Raw genomic sequence first — 17,753 nt, forward strand, 5'->3', positions numbered from 1 at the left:
TAAAAGCTTATGGTGAACGTTAATTAGGAAGTACAGCAAAGGGTGGTTTGGGAGGAGGCAGTGGAGTAGTATGAATGAGGTTTCTGCATGAGACGCAAGGAAGGTTCCCCAGAATATCTGCTTCTACCTCCAACAACTTTCAATATTGCAGCATCTTTATGGATGGTATTTTGGATATGTACTTTTGCTGCTCCTAACTGGATATCCAAACATTTCATACTTTAAAGTAATTTAGAAAATTTACTTGAGCCCTAAAAGAGTGCCTCAGTCAGAACATATGTTCTGTACATTTTGCATACTACTTAATTTAAAAGTTAATAATTCAGATACTGTACTCTCATCTTGCTCAAGCTATTTGGAAGCTGCCTGGCTGCCACCTAAGCAAAAGTTAGACCATTGTGCTTGCCAGAAAGGAAATCTGTGCATATTTTGCCCTGACCAAACCATTTTGCAGTGAGCAGGTGACATGGTGGATACTGTGTCTTCAAGATGTAAATCAACAGTTTAAAAGCAGAGTTTCATTTTGCTGTTACTGCCTTTCTGGCTGTTAGGAATGTAGTTGCAATGTGTGTCTGATCCTCAGGGATATCCGTAGGAAGCATGTGTTAGTGATTGAACTTAATTGGACTCTAAAAGAAGTTCTCCTTCATTGAAAACCATGGAAACAACAATCCTTTAGAGCTCTGAATTAACATCAGATAAGAATAGTTCGTGTCAGAGTTACTTATCTAATGGGAGCATGTACAATTACTGCTATTCATAACAATGCTTGTTCCAGTATAATTGGTCATTTTGCTGTCCTGTGGTGTATGGAAATTCCATGATTTTCCTTGAGCAATCTTGCTGGAATTAGGGTGTATGTATCTCACTTCCAGTTCTCAGCCTTTGCCTCTACATTCTAGCCAAAAACACCCAGGGTGTTTTTGGTTTTGTTTTTGTTTTTAAAGAAATCTGACTTTTTTTGTCTTGTTTCTGTTTTCAGAGGCATTTGTGCAGTGTGTAGGGCATGATTTGAGTCAAAAAGCTTTTTGTGCAGGTAAACAATCCAAGTTTGATATATTACAGACAACCTGTAATCAACATCTGACCCTCATAAATTAATACAGGGGAAATAAAAATAACCTCTGTGTTTTCATGTAAGCACCAGCATCAGAGCATGAGATAGGTGTAGCTAGGGGATTTGATCCAGAGTAAGCATAGGATAGAATGGGAAGATACAGCTGTGACATTGTTAGTGTGACTCTTTTTTTTCTTAGAGTTTCTCTACAGGGATGTCAGCACATCATAGCACTCAAATTGGGTAGAATAGTGTTACTCTTCCTGCTTTGCAGACAGTAAGTGAGAAATCAAGAGCTGAGTGTCACAGGAAGACAGACAGCTGAGCTAGGCATGCAGGCAAATGTCTCTGCTGGTGAAAGGGGCATTAGGGTACCAATGGTACCACATAGTATCTGACTGGTATACCCAACAGTGCTATGGCATGGTTGTGGGTTGTACTATACAGTGTGGTGAGCTTGATCTATTGACTCTTGAGGAAGATGAGGCTCAGAACCTGAGGAGATGGGGTGAGGAGGGATGAGGTGTTCCTAGACCCCTTGTTCTTCTGGGTTCAAGTAGCTGGTGAATCAGGTTGCTTTCTGAGAGGGAGAAAGGTAGCAAAGTTGATGGGAATTTTACTTACCTTGTGGGACTGGAAAAACTCCTCACTGACTGGAGTACTCACAAGAACATATCAACACATGCATAAATCTTGTGACTGAGAAAGCAACAGTAGGATAGAAAAGTAGTGATGTGCTGTGCATCTGGTGTAAGCAGTTCCCCAGACTAGCTTCTGCTGCACAGGACAATGGACTAGTATTTGATGTCCTGTAGGCAGGAGCCCTTCCTGGTGGCAGAAGGTGTGTTGGAGAGATGTGATTTTGTTGGAAAAAGGCAAGGGCAGAAGGTTTCTGCCCTTTCTGGTGGCATAAGGTGTGTTTGAGAGATCCTCCTGCTTCAGGACTCCAGCTGTCCCGACTTCAAGGATGAGAAAGGAAAATGTGGACATGATATATACAGCCAGATTAATACTTTTCATCCTGTAGCACCTTTCCCCACTGGGGAGAAGCGGGTGTCTTTTCCCCATGCAGATGTACCTACATATCTACCGTTTGAGAAGCAAATTCATTGGTATTGAGAACAGACAGCTTTTCATTGCGAGCATACAAAGGGTGTAAAATTTCCCTTATCAGAATCCAAGTATAATGAACATTCAAAACTGTGAGCTCTATCTGTGCCGAGGCTCTGTAGCATGGGCTGAAAGAAAGCTTGGAGCATGACCCTGCTTGTGAACCTGGAGAGTAAGAGTTGAATTCTGCTGCTTGCTGGTATTTCAAAACATTTGTCCTTGGTGGCAGCAGCAGAGAATGAATTTCCCAGCTGCTATCACCTGCTCTTGAAAACATAGAGAGAGCATCTGTTGCAGGTGTGGAGATTGGCAGATGAATTCAACTATATGGCCTTAAAGAGGTGAGAAAAACCTAGATTTAGCCTTGAGCAGAGATTCTGAAAACAGATCTTCTACGGGGCTTAGATCTCATTGAAATACTCTAAATAGCCTTTGCAGATCTGTCTGTCTGGGCAGCTCTGCTCCCTGTTGATTCTTAGGGAGACCTGGAATAAGAGACACGCAAAGGCCAACATCTTCAGCCAGGAGGAGGCACTTCCCTGAAAGACTGCAAGATGGAGAAACAGCAGCAGCATAATTTCCACAGGAGAGAACTAGCTCTGCTTCACACCAAATGTATTTCTACATTTCGGTATCCACAGGCTCTGCCCTTGGCAAGGAAGAAGGCAGCTGACTAGATAGTGAGGGCCAAAGCTATACAGCAGGTTTCTCTATACATGAGAACTATTGTCCTAGTCCTGATTCACATGTAACTTTGTGTTAAACACAGCATGGTAAGAGTAGTGTCAAATATTTCTCTACATCAATCAAGCTGTTATTTATATGACAAACTAGGAGAATTTAAGTATTTACCAACTTCCATGGTATTTTTAGAAGGTTTAGAACACTCTTGAAAAAATGCAAAGATGCTTAGTTGAAGTTGCATACAGTGTTTTCATATTTGGCTCTATTTTAAGCTGTTATGGAATCTAGTGCTTTTTTGTCTCCAAGCAAGCCTGTGTCTGATGTATTAGATCAAAACATATTCCTGTCTCCAAGTGCTAACAGCAGCACATTCAGTTCTCTGGATTTCAGGAGCTAAAGTGGGCGTTGCTGGAAGTTTGGCACTGTTTCTCTTTACAGCGTAATAAATACAGATGATGTTGCTTTGGGTTTCATACAAACATGGATGCTCTTGCATCATAAAAGCTGAGTCATAGACAAATGGTGACTCTTAGCTTTAAAAGACAGCAATGCTAGTTGAAGTAGATGGGCTAGAAATATTTGTCAAATTTCCCAGCAGACACCAGGATGGTGGTTTCTTTTAGTCTGAGAGAACATTTTATAGTTCACTTTTCTCACAGCTGCATTAGATTATTGTGTTCTATAACACTTACAGCTTTTTTCTTTCCCAGGAGGAGTCCAGAACATACCTGTAGAGCTGGGTCTTCTCTTTCTCCAAGCTCTGCCAAAGGTATGTACTTTATGCACCATTACTCTCCCCAGTATACATCTCAAATGCAGTGTGGAAACTTTCAGAAAAGTAAGTTTCAAAGTTGTCAGCAGAAGATTACTTCCTTGACTTGTGAATGCAGTATTTTAAACAAAGTTCCTTCCCAGAAAGTTGCGTTGAAACAGAGCTAAGCTTGTTAATTGTAGAACAGTGCCTTCCTGCTTGTACTAAGTGATGTTCAAAATTGGTCCACCTGGTAATGAATAAACACTTGGTTTCAGGGGCTTCAGAACAAGAGTGGAGCTATTTAATAGCGGGTCTACACTGACTTCAAAATCATGGTCAGTGTCTGTTAATTAATATGATTCCCCAAGTTTATACCCTAACTCAGTTACCACTCCTGAGAAAAGAACGTGACATAATGGAAGTGTGGTGTCCTTCTCTTGCTGACTCTGGGAGTCTTCCTAGCCATCTATAAGGATTTGTTTTCTAATTAAGCACTGAGTCAAGGTTGAACTGATTCTCCTCATCAACTTGGTATCTGAAGCAGTTTTAGCAGGAGAATTGCCTGATGTAGAGAAAGTGCTTTCAGCAGATATGTAAAATTTTGACCTAAAAATAGGATAACATAGTAAATAAGAGCCTGATGTTCAAACATTCAAAGCTGTCCTTGATGTCTAGTTTTGTTGTAAAACTGGAAGAACTGAAATAGCTTTTATGGCAATAATTGTTAACATATGGTTGCATAGTTAAGTATAAAGAATAGTTTTTTTCTATAAGTGTTACTGTAAAAGCCCATAATTCATTATATTTCTGTGTTTTTTTTCTAAACTAATGCAAAAAAATACGTAGCCCAGTGATTAATTTCTATATATATAAAATAATGAAAAATTCCTGAGTAAGATTCTAATTTCTGATGAATGCTGCATATCAGTTTGACAGTGTCTGCCTAGCAGAGAAAGCAATGTATGAAGAGAGACAGTGGGACTCTTTTGTTTTGGTTTGGTGGTGGGGTTTTTTTGTTTTTTCCTCTCTTTTGAGCAGAGGATGGAAGTGGTCCTTTGAACTATCACATAAGCTTTGACTACTGCACTACTTCCCACTGTACCTTCTAAACGTACCACCCCTTGTAGCTGCAGCTGATGGTGCCCCAGGTTGTTAATGAGCCATGGGCAGGGAAGGTGCTGGTTCTTGCTTTCAGTGTCCCAAGAGCCATGAACATTTTCTAGTTCTGCATTTTGAAAAACAGATATTCCCTGACCCTGTGTGAACTCACCAATGCATTTCTTCCTCCGTAGACCCCTCTTTTCAGTGTGGAAGAAAGAACTGAGAATGATTAATTCACACAAAGTTTTCCCAAGTAATTCTCAGCCACCCATGGGTTTTCCAGGAAGAGTGGTATACAATAGGCCTTTGTCTCCAAATGGATTTATTTATTGTTGTTTGAATCTAAATGCCTAGCTTGACCCTAATCTTAAAGGGCTCTTTAGTCCCCAAGGCCTAGCAATTCATTCTTGAAAGCTTTTGACAATGTGACTCTTCTGTGAAAATGCAATAAATAAAATAAAAAATCATAAATCTGTTCAGTACTAGAATGCATGCAAATTAATTATATCGAAGTCAGACGTTACATTTTAAGTGAAGTGAAAACAAAGCAAAATGGCAATGAAAGAAGTTTTATGGTTTCTACAGAAATATACTTTGTGGATTAGGTCTGGATTCCTTGACAAAACCAATACATATCGAGGGGGGTGGGGGTGGGGGTGGAGGAGGGAGGGGCATACTCTCAGCAATAGTTTCAAGAGTTCCCACAACCTATGAGCTCTAAATTAGTTGAGATTAATTAATTAATTAAATGAGATTAGTTCCTCAGTTAAATATTCTTTTGATTATTTGTTTGAGCACTTGAAACTGTGTTCTGAAGAGACAAAATAGAACAACAAATGGATCTCCATCTTCTCTTTGTTTCACATTAGCTTCATTAAGCACAAAAGCATTGTTCCATTTGTCCACTTGGTGATACAACAGTGATTTTAATTTGAAAATAATGTTGCTAAAGCGATGAGGACTTCACAAAGAGGTTTACATTCTTCTGCTTAGAAGTTTGGGTGAGGGTTTTTTGGGTTTTAGGGGGTTTGTTTTGGTTCTGTTTTTCCTGGTCTCTGAAAAAGAGTGTGCTTTAACTTAGCCTGTTTAAAGGCCCCCTCTCCATCTTAGTTTGATTCTGCTAAGTCATTTGGCCATGTAGAGCACAGCTTTCATGAGGAAATCCTCTTACATGTGAGCTCTGGTATTTTATGAGCTGAAAAGTTCATGAAAATGGTAATATCTTCAGAGGAAGTGTTCTTGGCACTAATTAGAATAGGTAAAAGAGCCATGGCCAGGATTTGGTGCTTTTGTGGTTTGTTGTTTTTAATACTTCTCACACCTTTCCTCTCAGAGAGATATAATTTGCACCGAATCTGAACTCCAAAAATTGTGTTGGTTGCAAGTAAATAAATTTTGACTAGTACTGAAATTTTGTCATGCATGATCCTGAAGTCAAGAGAAAAGATTAGTTCATCTGTTTTACTGCCATGCTAATATAGCTGTGTTCCTTGCAATATATTTTTTTACTGCTTGGTCCAAGTGGTGGAGTATTTTTTATGCCACTGAAGACACTGTATAAAGTCCAATAGATTTCACTGTTACAGGAACTTTTCTGAATAGAGTTGTCTTTTGCTTAGTTTTAGACTTGCTTCCATTAGATTCCTAATACACACTGGCAATTTGGAAAACCTTCTCAATTCATCACTTAGTCAAATCTCTTTCAAGGATAAAATATTAAGAGTCCTGTTAGCGAAACTGTATTAAAATTAATAGGAAAGAGATGCCGACCATAGGCTGCAGTGCTGGCTGGATGGGCACCATCCCACGCTCCTTTTTTCATGAACATGCCACAACAGTGATTCTTTATATCTCTGGATTTCATGTCAACAGTGCACAAATTGTTGAGATTATGGGATAAGATATGTCATCACCAACTTTATCATTAGGAACAACGTAATATAGAGAGAACAAACCTCAATGATTTCTATTTGTACAGGTTGTGGGAATTTGTGATGTGGTTTGTCTTTGTGAGCGTTAACCTGAGGCTGGATGACATGAAAGCCTGACACTCCTGCTGCCCTATTGGATTTTCTCCATTAGCATCACCATATTTTATTCATTGGCCCTGAGGCCAAGACATCATATATTCCCTGGTTGCTTGAGCATTCGTTGCCTGTGTGGTGTCAGTGATGGATCACTCGGGCCCTATTTGGTCCCTGAAACGAAAACTAGGCATTTGATCTGCCACTGGGGTTTCTATTTCACAGTTAATTCTACATGATACATAATACACTGAAACCCAGAGAAAAATCAGGCGAAGACTGGTGTGAAAATGGACAGGACCATTCTAGACTCTTCAGCTAACATTAAAGAGAAAGCTGATATTTTAAATATTTGTTTAAACTTTCGTTAACATGGAGGTCTAGAGGTAGCTAACGTGAAGGAGATGAGGTGCAATGGTTGCATCTCAGTGCAGCCCTGCATCCATAGTGCTGAGCTCCCAAACTCTATCCTAATTCAAAGTTGGAAAGACTAGATAGGACCATTTCCAGTGCTATCTACTTGAACTGTTGCATCCTTTAGCTTTGAAACTGCAGCATCACCAAACAACTGCATGGGGTTGTTTGTTTTTTTTTAATTCCAGAAGCTTCTGATAGTCAGCAAGGATTATATCCAAATAGTCTCACTGAGTACCGGCGCACACAGCTTATTCCAGCTAATGCATTAGTACCTATTAAACATTTATACAGAAGCATAAAGTTAGACAAGGATTCATAAACATAAACGAGACCCATTCTTTTCACTGTGGAGCCTTTGGTCTAAATCATGCCTAGATGATGACAAATAGCACATCTGCTTATATGAGGAAGGGTGAGAAATACCTGAAAGAAAAGTTTTCTGAGAAGGCAGTGGTTAGAGAAGGAGATTTGCAGGTCTAGAAACTAACAATTTGGAAGGTGTAACAAGAACGAATATAGGAATTGAAGTGATACAACAAATTTAGGAGGTAGTAAAGAATAGAAAAGCAGTTGTTAGCTCTGAGAGAAGCTTGACTATTAAATGGCCATCTTGCCACTTTTTAACATTCAAGCACAGATGGCTTCGTATCCAGATCTGATTGAAAGCATCTTGCAGATACTGAGGATAGGACACTTTGGGTGGTTTTCTATCAATATTCTCTGCCTACTAGCTGAATGGAATAAAGTCTTTCAAAGTGTCTGTCTTGAAAAGCAGTAAGTATAGTTTCTTTGGTCTACTCTGATCAAAATGCAAGTGTTCCTTCTTTGCCTTGGTCTTTGGAGCTCTGTACTTTTTTTTTTTTTTTTGTTCTGTTTTCCGCCTAGGGAAGCTTCTTTTATTGATTTGGTGCTTCCAGAACTGAATTTCTTTTCTTTCAGTTAATAATGAATTCTAATGGCTTCTTGCAGTTCTTCCTTTTCTTTTTTTACAGTAACATCAAGGAATTGAAAAACAAATGGTGTTGCAGATGTTTTCACCTGTTGCCTGGAATGTGGCCTATATGGGAGTTACAGGAAACACTGCAATGATGAGCTTCCAGCCAAATGGAGTCTCAGTAAATCTGTAAGTCTAGTGGTCTGTATAGGAAAAGATAGTGATGCTGAGGCTGACTCTGAGCAAAGATGTCTAGGCAGCTAGATAGCCCTAAAATAAACCCTCCCAAAAAAGACAGGGTTCTCTCTGGTCTGAGAAACCCAAACTGTCAAATTTGAGTGCATGAAACAGTGATATACTTGGTGTTGAGAAAGAAGTGGCATCAGTGCTACTTTTTCTCCTTGCTGTGTGTTGGCAGTATTGGGAGCAGCAGGGCTCCACAGCAATCTTGACACAGCCAAATGCATCATTCAGATGCATTCACTCTTGCCCATACTGCTGGGAAGCTTTTTGCCTATTACAGCTAACGAGCGTAAGCTCTTAGTAGATTATTTGTAAGAATAATTACATGGCAGTGCTACAAAATTATGCAGGTTTCTGCCAATTTTGTTTTGTGGTGCCTTGAGGTTTCATCTCAGATCTGTGCATAGTGCAAGTATAGTGAAAGACTCTGGGTATACAACCTTGATATATGTAGTGTTAATGTAAACTTTGCCTGTTTATGAAACATGGGAAGATAAAATGACTCAGCTCAAGTCCTGGAGGGAAACTCTGGGTAAGGCTGGAAGTGAAATGAAGGTCTTTGCCTAGGGCTTTTCAGTGCCTACGTGCCCGTTTTGTCCCTGCAAAAAATCTGCGTGTGGCATTTAGAAAGCAAATTTTTTCTTTTCCCAGCACTGCACTTAATGTTCTCAGACCATTACACTTCTCTTTGCTTTCCCTCACCAGCACAGTCATTTTTAATATGCAGATATCAGAGGAGTAACTAAACATTTGGCTGAATGCAGCAATTTTTATCAGAGCACTCACGGAATGTGGGAAATCACACATTGGAGGGCTGCTTGCACAGAGACAGCAAATCCAGAAGTATTGCTGTCAGAAAAGGGAGGTCCTGTCACTGGCTTTTGTTGTCTGACACAGTTGCCACCGAAGCAAGAAGGCCGTACATGCTGTCCCTCCCGCTTGCTGACTTTGTCAGCTCAAGTCTATTTGTGAGTGTTTCTGCAGTGTGGTTAGTGCCATGGCTGTGGAATGCAGAGAAACAGCATAGCTACTGGGTACTCCCTGCTTGGAACTGAGACCAGAGTCAGGATGTTAAAGAAGGAAGCCCCTCCTGAGAAGTATTTTGTGGACTGTGTCTGTGTAAGCCTCCATCCAGAAGTCTTTGACTCTGGTTTGGATAAATTCTGGATGACTTTAGCTTCTAGTTTCAGGTTTCTGAGTGCTTGGGATCTTCTGCTGATCTGATCTCTTGGCAGCTGCTAGTACTTCATAGTCTGATGCTTACCTACTCCTTGGGGCAGGGCTGGCTGACCAGCCTACAGAGTGTGGCTATGTGCTTCTTTTGTAGACCAGTGACAGTGTTCAGGCCTTGGCCAGAAATGGGTAGGCCTGCTCAGAGAAACATAATACTGCAAAGCAGGGCTGTACCCATCCTCTCCCCCAAAAAGGAAGTTGTATTACCCTAGCATTGGGGTTACAGGCTCCATCCAGCTGTGTTCTTTTTAGGTTTGATCTGCAGTTAACATAAGCTTGTGAAACAGGCTTGAATTGGACTGATACTAAAACCAAGTTTAGAAACATGAAGCAGAGCAAAGGTAATTTGTATAAAAGTCTACTGCTGCTACAGGCACTGGTGCCAAGGAAAGACAGCTGGAAAGAAGGAAATGTCACAGAGAAAGGGGGATGGGACCTGTAAAGTGTCTGTAAACTTCAGATTTGTATCTGTAAAGAAGATTTAAGTTGCAGCTAAAAAACCACAAGGATGATGTAGAAGGAAAAGTAGCAAATGATGTAGATATTAATCCTGCTTAGCAAAATATTTCCAAGAAATAAAATTTTGTCCCTGAAGAAAACCAAAAAATACCAACGCCAAAGCTGATAGTCTAAAGGTGAAATAGGAACCAAAGGCTGTGCCAAGGTTAAGCTTTCTTTTTGTCTCCTCCCAGTGTATTATCGTAGGGGAAGAGGTAGAGACCGCTATTTTTTGCCTGCCCCAACCAAGCTGGCCAGGTTGTTTAAGGGATGCTTACTATTTTGGGATTGGATCTGAAACATCAAGCAGATAAATTATTACTTGCATAGGAACATGTGGGGGTGGGGAAGAAAATAAAGGGTGAAACACATGGGAAACATCTGCTCTAAGGAGACGTTTTAGAAATAAGCCTCAGCAGAAGGGAAGGGGAAGCAGCTGTGCTGCATGCAAGGGACCACCAGGGCTGTAGTGAGAAACAGGAGAGGAGGCAGAGCTAAGATAAGGCTTCAGCCAAATCCAGAGAGGAGGCAGAGCTAGTGATAAAGCTTCTGCCACATTAAAGAAAGAGACTGAGGGAAGACCCAGACTGGAACTTTGTGATTGAGACACCTCTATAGTCTAGACTGAAAGTGAAAATTTGGAGTGTCTGTGGATCTTACAACTGCCTTTAACCTAGACCTATCTCAGGGAAAGGAACAGGGTGCTCTGAACTTGTGCTGAAAGCAGTGTACGTGGTAAACATACAGAATGATTTATCAGAAATGGTGTGCTCCTCATGGAGGGAGGGAAGTGAGATGCCTAGAGAAGATCAAGCCAGCCGAAGCGGGTAGGTTAAGGCTTCCAGGCTCTGCTTCTTATTGTGCCATGAGTTCTTTAGATGACCTTGAGCAGAACAGTTAAGACGAAATTCAGGTGTTTGGTTCTAGGCCTTTAGAAGTGCCAGGTGCATTGTTCTGGAACTACAGACAATCATACTTGTTTTCAAATACCTGGCTTACTCAGTCTGTTCTCTTGGCTTTTACTTTGTTGCACTAAACTGTAGAATAACTTTTAAGTCTTCTGTGGAGCTGTGGTTTTGTGACTGGTGTAAAATGATCCAAGTCCTGGCCGACACTGAAATATGCTCCACTTTACCCCTACCCCAGTTTCACCCTTGTTTTAGCTCTAGTGTTGATGGGATATGGTCAGGTAAACCGAGAATGAACGCAGCTAAAATCTTGCCCAGCAAAGACAAAATGGTGCCTCACTGGAGTGGGGAAGCTGCTTTATGTCTTCTCAACCAGGAGGGATGTCCAGCTGCATCTTTCCCAGAATTGCTGATTGGTTTCTTGTATGTGACCCTGAGGCTTCTGGTACTGATAAAGGCTTTTGAGTTGTGTAAATTAATTATATGATCAACTGTGGCATCTCCCAGGTCCTTTTTTTCTGGGAAGTATTTTTATTTCTTCTACATTGGTGAAATTAGACTGGCCTTGTTTCTCTGGTTGTCAGACTTCATATCCTTTTCATGTTGCCCATGAGAGACCGATGTTAAGGTTCAGGTATTGAAGGTAATAACAGGATTCATATTACTGATAGACTTCAGATCAGAAGTAAATTCATTTGTTATGCATGGTGGTCGTACTGTTCATACTCCACAGCTCAGTTCCGTTATCCCATAGTTATCATTAAGGACAAGTTGGAATAAAATTTATCCTATATATCCAGTTGTCTCTATTACTCTTTGAATTCATAGGGTCTTTCCTATTCTTAGATACCACAATTGCCCTAGAACTGATCTAATGGTTGTTTTTGTAAAACCTTTTTTTTGGATGAAAGCATTTCAAACTGCTCTACCATAACTGTGCTCAAACCATTCCAGTACAGCTCTTTCTGTGGTTGTGCCACACCACCGTTCCCAAAATGAGCCACAAGAAATTGCAGTTGTGGGATTGCTTCCTTGCAAGTTGAAAAGAACTGTCTGCAGATGGGCAAAGTTATACTGGGTTTTGGCTGGGACGAGTATTTTTCTCCAGCCTAGGTGGGCTGGAGGAAAAAAAACCAACAAAACTTTCCATGAACCACATTAAAAGACAGTTTCGCTTCCCTGGTGAGAAAAGCCACTCCCACAGCAGTGTGCTTTCGGGGTGGGTGGGGAATTAGCTGGAAGGGAGAGGCTTCATGATCCAGAGAACAGATTGAGACTGTTGAGGTTCTGCTCAGCATCTCTGATGCTAAATCATGTTGCTTCAGCCTGCCAGATTTCTGAGTTAGGTCAATCTCAGTTTGGTTCCATAAAACATGTGCATTGTTTAATGGATCCTGAGAAAATTGAGCCTTCTGTGCTCAAGATGGGTATTAAAATATCCCATGGGACTTCAGTGTAAGCATGGCAGTTTCTGGCAACATCAGTCAAAATGAATCTTGTCTTCCATGGTTGTGAAAAATGCTGGGCACAGGCAACTTGCTGACCTTGGTTGAGAAAGTGCTTATTTTTTAAAAAAAGATATCACTGCTGAGGAATTTATTGGACATAAGGAGGAAGTTCTTTCCTGTTAGGGTGGTGAGGCACTGGAATGGGTTGCCCAGGGAGGTTGTGAGTGCTCCATCCCTGGCAGTGTTCAAGGCCAGGTTGGATGAAGCCTTGGGTGGGATGATTTAGTGCGAGGTGTCCATGCCCATGGCAGGGGGGTTGGAACTAGATGATCTTGAGGTCCTTTCCAACCCTAACTATTCTGTGATTCTATGATATATGTTAGGCTGAAATTGAGAGCTTATCCTGAGGTACTGCTGTTAAAATCTAGGATTGTGTCCGATTTCTGAGGCTTACTGGTGTGCTTGCAGATGCTGGTTAAAGGGCAGTAGCTATTCATTATCTTTTAGGATTTTGTGATGAGGGGCCACTAGATGTTGTACACCAGAAGTGTTTCAGTGATCTTTGTGAAAACACAAAGCTGTTTTTCAAGGTACACTGTAGAAATGACCTGAAAAAGTCAAACGTGGCAGAATTTGGGAAGGATCCCATGAACCCTTTGATTATGTCATAGAAGCCAAAGTTAATAATCTGTGTACTGATAAAATCACAGCAAATTTTCCAAAGATATCATCACTAGTAATACAGTGCCTGCCATTCCAGAACCAATAGCCAAAGGTGGTTGTTTTGATACGTTTTAGCCATCCAGTGCATTTATATTGCAACTCCCATCTCCCTCTCGGTGTTGAATTTGAAATAATTATGAATGTTTCCAGAAAGAAACAATTGCTGATGAAAACTGTAATACAAAATGTAGCAAAATAAGATCTTAAGTTTTAATGGCAGGATTAACTGCATTATGTTTTCAGAATCAGACACAAATTTTTTCACTTTTCGGCTTTGAAATCCCTTGTTTCCTTGAAAAATTGTTCTCCCATCCTTTCTGCTTCTCCTTTCCTAACCTAAATACCTGTGCTCTCCTTTCCTTTTCATTTGTTTGCCCCATCCAGTGGAAAAGAGGGTAAGGAAGAAACAATTGGGAGAGGCTCACTGGTATCTCAAACCTGATTTCATACTTTAAAAGATTTTAATTTATTTTTATTTTTTTTTAAATGAGGCAAGATGAAGACTCTGAGGAACTGCTCAGAAAATCCTGTTGGATTGCAGTTGCTGCAATAAATTGTTACACTGTTTCAGCTCGTAGTACAGGTGTAACTCTCATCAACTGGGCATGCTGAAGGCTATTCAGCTTCACCTCCAAACGCCATAATAGCTTTTCCAATCTGTGAAAACATCTGTGTGCAAAGGCACTTGTTCAGAGGAAAACATCATTTATTGAATCATCATTTCCCTCTGTAACACCTAAGGGACTTCCTATCCCGCTATTGAATTGTCACAAGTCTGCTTATTTTAGGAGATTTTGATGGAGTTGCTGTACAAAGAGGAATGCACACAGGAGCATCCCAGAACATGTCTCAGCACTGTATTGATCTTGTTCATCTACTGAGCTAATATCAGGTTGCACTTTGGTTGTCGTTTTGATAACCATCATTCCACCACTTTGTACCTACATGAATTACTCCATCAGTGATTTCCTTAATATCTTCTGACATAAAAGGTGTAGTTGCAAGTAAATGAAGATAAATGCCCCTCTTGAGTCCTCTTGATTTACCATGCAACTTTTAATTAAGAGAGGGAAAGGAGTGGGGAAGAGAGATTTTGTCGGCTTTGGTTCAAGCCTTGAAGAGAAGATTGCATCTAGGAAAGGCAAATTGTCCCAAAATTATTTTTAATTTTGCTGATTCTTTAGCAGTAGTAAAGTGAAGGAGACAAAGGATAGACTTGTTAAGTAACAGTGATGATGGAGACTAAGGATCAGTTTGCTGCCATGAATGGATCAAAGATCGGGACCTGAAGATTATTGATTAAGGTCTGTGCAGGAGGAAATAAAACATCGATTCTTGTTCTATCATCCCCTGCCATGATGGGAAGGAGATGGAACATACTCTTCACGTTGGATTAAGTGAGGTAAGAAGCAAAGCCTTGTTTATATTTGTGTCTTCACTATTTTCTGACTTGCACCGAAACAAGGTTGTTTCAATGTAGGTGTGAAGAATTGCAATGGAAACATGTTTTCATGTTTCACAGACCAAAGTCTGTGGTTTGCTAGGTCCTGGTGACCACACATCTTGTACAAACTTTAAGTCTTGACCAGCCCAGGATTTAGAAGAAAGCTTTCTCTTTGTGAGGCCCTGCTGCAGCTTAAAGGAACTAGCTGGCAAAGATAGCATCAGAACTTTCTTTTTAATATGAAGAAAACTTATGACAAAGAGAACATTACCAGGATTAATTAACAAGAAGTAACCAAAAATAAGTGGCATCTGTATTCTACAGTGTGAATGTAAAGCGGTAAATATTTGTCTGTCCTTTCCTTCCCTTTGAAATAAGCACTTAAGGCTCTGCAGTCATTCAGATAATCTCTGTTTCTCTACTAACCCATGTCTTAAAGGGAGACATCTATTTCCTATTACAACCATATAGAGGCCCTGAACTAAAATATTTTGCATGCCTTTGCAGGCCTCCAGGAAACATTAAACACACAAAGAAAGACAAACAGCTATGAAGCCCCTGCTTAAAATTAGGAGCAGAAAAGGGAAACAGTTTGTGGCTGCTTTTCTCAGACCTGATCTGAAGGAGGATCTCAAGTCAGTTCGCTTATTTTGCATAAAAGTATCTTGGTTTTCACTGTTAATTAAAACTAGCTGTTGAACCAGCAAGGTTCAAGGGGGCAGTTCTGCCTTTTGCCACACAGTGAATGGATGCTTGGCCACTACAAGGGTATTTTTAAAAACAGGAAAAAAAAGTGACAACAGGCAAACAGAACCTTGATTGCACAAACTGTTTGCAAGTTGCTGCTGTAAGACCGGCCATTACTCAGTGATTGCCTGCTTGCCTTACATTGAAAAATGCTATTTGACAATATATAAAAAGCACATATGTATTTAAAATAGCTTTGCCACAGTAGGATTTCATGACCAGAATACATTAGTTTTTGTAACTGTAGGCAGAGGGAGAGAGAGCAGAAAATAGGAGTAATAGCTACTGAAATCGTTATGAAAAAACTTCTGGTGAATAACTTCATGCAAGTAGTTATACTGAAGTAATTTTACTGGAGTGAACAGGAAAGAGTCACAGGGTTTTGGAGGGCAAGCCATGTCAGGTGCTACCCTTGAGATGTACAAAGTCACTTCAGGATGACTCTTAAGTGTAGTACCAAGCTGTCAAATTGTGGCTACTTGTCAAAGTTTCCGAAGAGCTGTGCTGCTTTGAGTCTTAATGTACATAGTTAATTCCCCATCTCTGAAATGGACCTAATAATACAGACAATTTCTCATTAAGGACTGTTGTGAAAGTTAGGTAAGTGGGACTATAAGAATGGGCACACTTGTGGCTCAAAGATCCTTCTAATGACATCTGCTGCTGTCAGTGGTCTGTGTCACAGATTTAGTAGAAAGGTTAATGTAGAGGGCAAATCCAAATTGCTACTTCACCTGAGATATCCACACCTTCTAGTTACTTGTGGTTAATAACTTCCCAAGCTAAAAGTTTTAATTTAGGATTGTTCTTTCATGTTTTTTAATTTTTTTTTTTTTGAGCTTGCTCACACAGTGGACTGCCACAAGATCCTGGGGCAATGAGCTCTGCAGTCCAATTATGTATAAGGTGAAAAGGTACCTCCTTCTGTGGTTTAAAACTTTGCCTAAACAGTTCTGTTCTTGGTCCCTTAGTTCTTGTGTTACCAGAAGGAATGAGCCATTGTTCCAGACTGGCATTTTTGGTGCCTTTTACAATGTAATAGAGTGCTCTCATCTCCTCTCTGCCAACACTTTCTCAGCCTGAAGAATCCTTATTGGTTCAGTGTCCCCATGTCAAACAGCTGAGGAGGTTTCATTGTTCTTACCACCCTCCTCTGTTCCTTATCTAGTTTTAACTTTGAGGTGATAATCTGTAAGAGGCATGCTATCAACTCTAAATGTTACTATTTGTGAGCTAGTATTTGTTGTTTCCTTGAGACTTCTTGGTGGGCAGTCATTTGAGATGAATTGAGGATTACATTAAGTGAAGATTTAAGCGTTATAAAGCACCCATGTATTTATATTAGTCCTTGCAGAGAGGAGAAGGGAGGATATTTTAGGGATCTGTTTTCCTCTAGTGAGATGTAATGATTTTGAAAACAGAGAGCTACCCACTGTGTTGTACCTATTTCTGAGCTGAATTAGAGCCAGTTTCTTTAAGAGCAAGGCAGAGGAAAAATTACATTTGGAAGAAAAATTATTTTTCTTTCAGAGGTTGCAGAATGAAACCATATTACACCTAAGCAACTTAATCAAAAACTGCCTGGACATCCTTTTCCTTTCTATGGCAGCTGTTTCCACTCTGAATTTTAATGAGTGGGCTGAACGAAAAACTTTGGGGAAGGGCTTTCCCCTCCCTCCCCCCTCCTTGGCATCACAACGTAAAAGGCTGTACTACAGTATCATGCTCTGTGCTTATGTTGAGTGAGTAAATGCCTGTGGCTGGACAGTCCAAAGGAAAAGCTACATCATGTTTTCAGCTAGTTAAGCTCCTTAATGCAGGCTTTTGAAAATTTTCCTGGATATTCAACTGATTTGATTTTGGCTGCAAGAAGTAAGTATTTAAAACCTTGGAAGATTTAAGACCTTTCCAGTCTGTTGGATTTGTAGGTAGATTCTGTTTGAATTATTTCAATTTACCTTTCCTGTTAACTGTTTGGAATTATTTATAAATTCCCTAAAGTTGCATACTGAGATTCTTGGAGGAAAGTAATTCAAATGGTGTTGTGTATGATGTTTAGTGAAAAATATTGGTTCCCTTTTACTGTAGAACAAAATGAGACTTACCGCTACAGATGTTTCCAAACTGCCATGTGAGTCTCCTATTTCTTAATTTATCTCTGCCTGCTGAGTGACTTTTTTAATCTTGATTGTACAGTTTTATTGAATGTCTAATCAGTCCCTCTTATGTATGCTGAGAACATCTGCTTTACAAGTTTCTGTCCTCTTTCACAGTAGTACAATAATTTGTCTGTCTTTTGTATGCTTTCTCATATGAAGCAGAACTTAGAAAATGGTGAAAGCAGCAGCAGGCTTTTTTTTACTGGTTTTCCGTCGGCACTAGATTACGTTCACTAAACTCAGCAAATAGCAGAATTCCCTCTGGAGTA

General features: G+C 40.2%; 1 protein-coding gene across 3 annotated transcripts in view; it reads left to right on the forward strand.

Moving 5' to 3' along the window:
- SORBS1 (sorbin and SH3 domain containing 1) overlaps positions 1-17,753 on the forward strand; it is a 171,599-nt gene that overhangs the window by 40,915 nt on the left and 112,931 nt on the right. For 2 of the 3 annotated variants that reach the window (XM_065671689.1, XM_065671690.1), the window contains one exon: positions 3,562-3,620. The gene's annotated coding sequence lies outside the window, so the exon portion shown is untranslated. Of the gene's footprint in view, positions 1-3,561; positions 3,621-8,139; positions 8,271-17,753 lie in introns of all 3 variants that reach the window. The other variant, XM_065671688.1, reaches the window with a different exon arrangement.

The sequence above is a fragment of the Lathamus discolor genome, chromosome 3 (genome assembly GCF_037157495.1).
Source record: "Lathamus discolor isolate bLatDis1 chromosome 3, bLatDis1.hap1, whole genome shotgun sequence".
Lineage (NCBI taxonomy): Eukaryota > Metazoa > Chordata > Aves > Psittaciformes > Psittacidae > Lathamus > Lathamus discolor.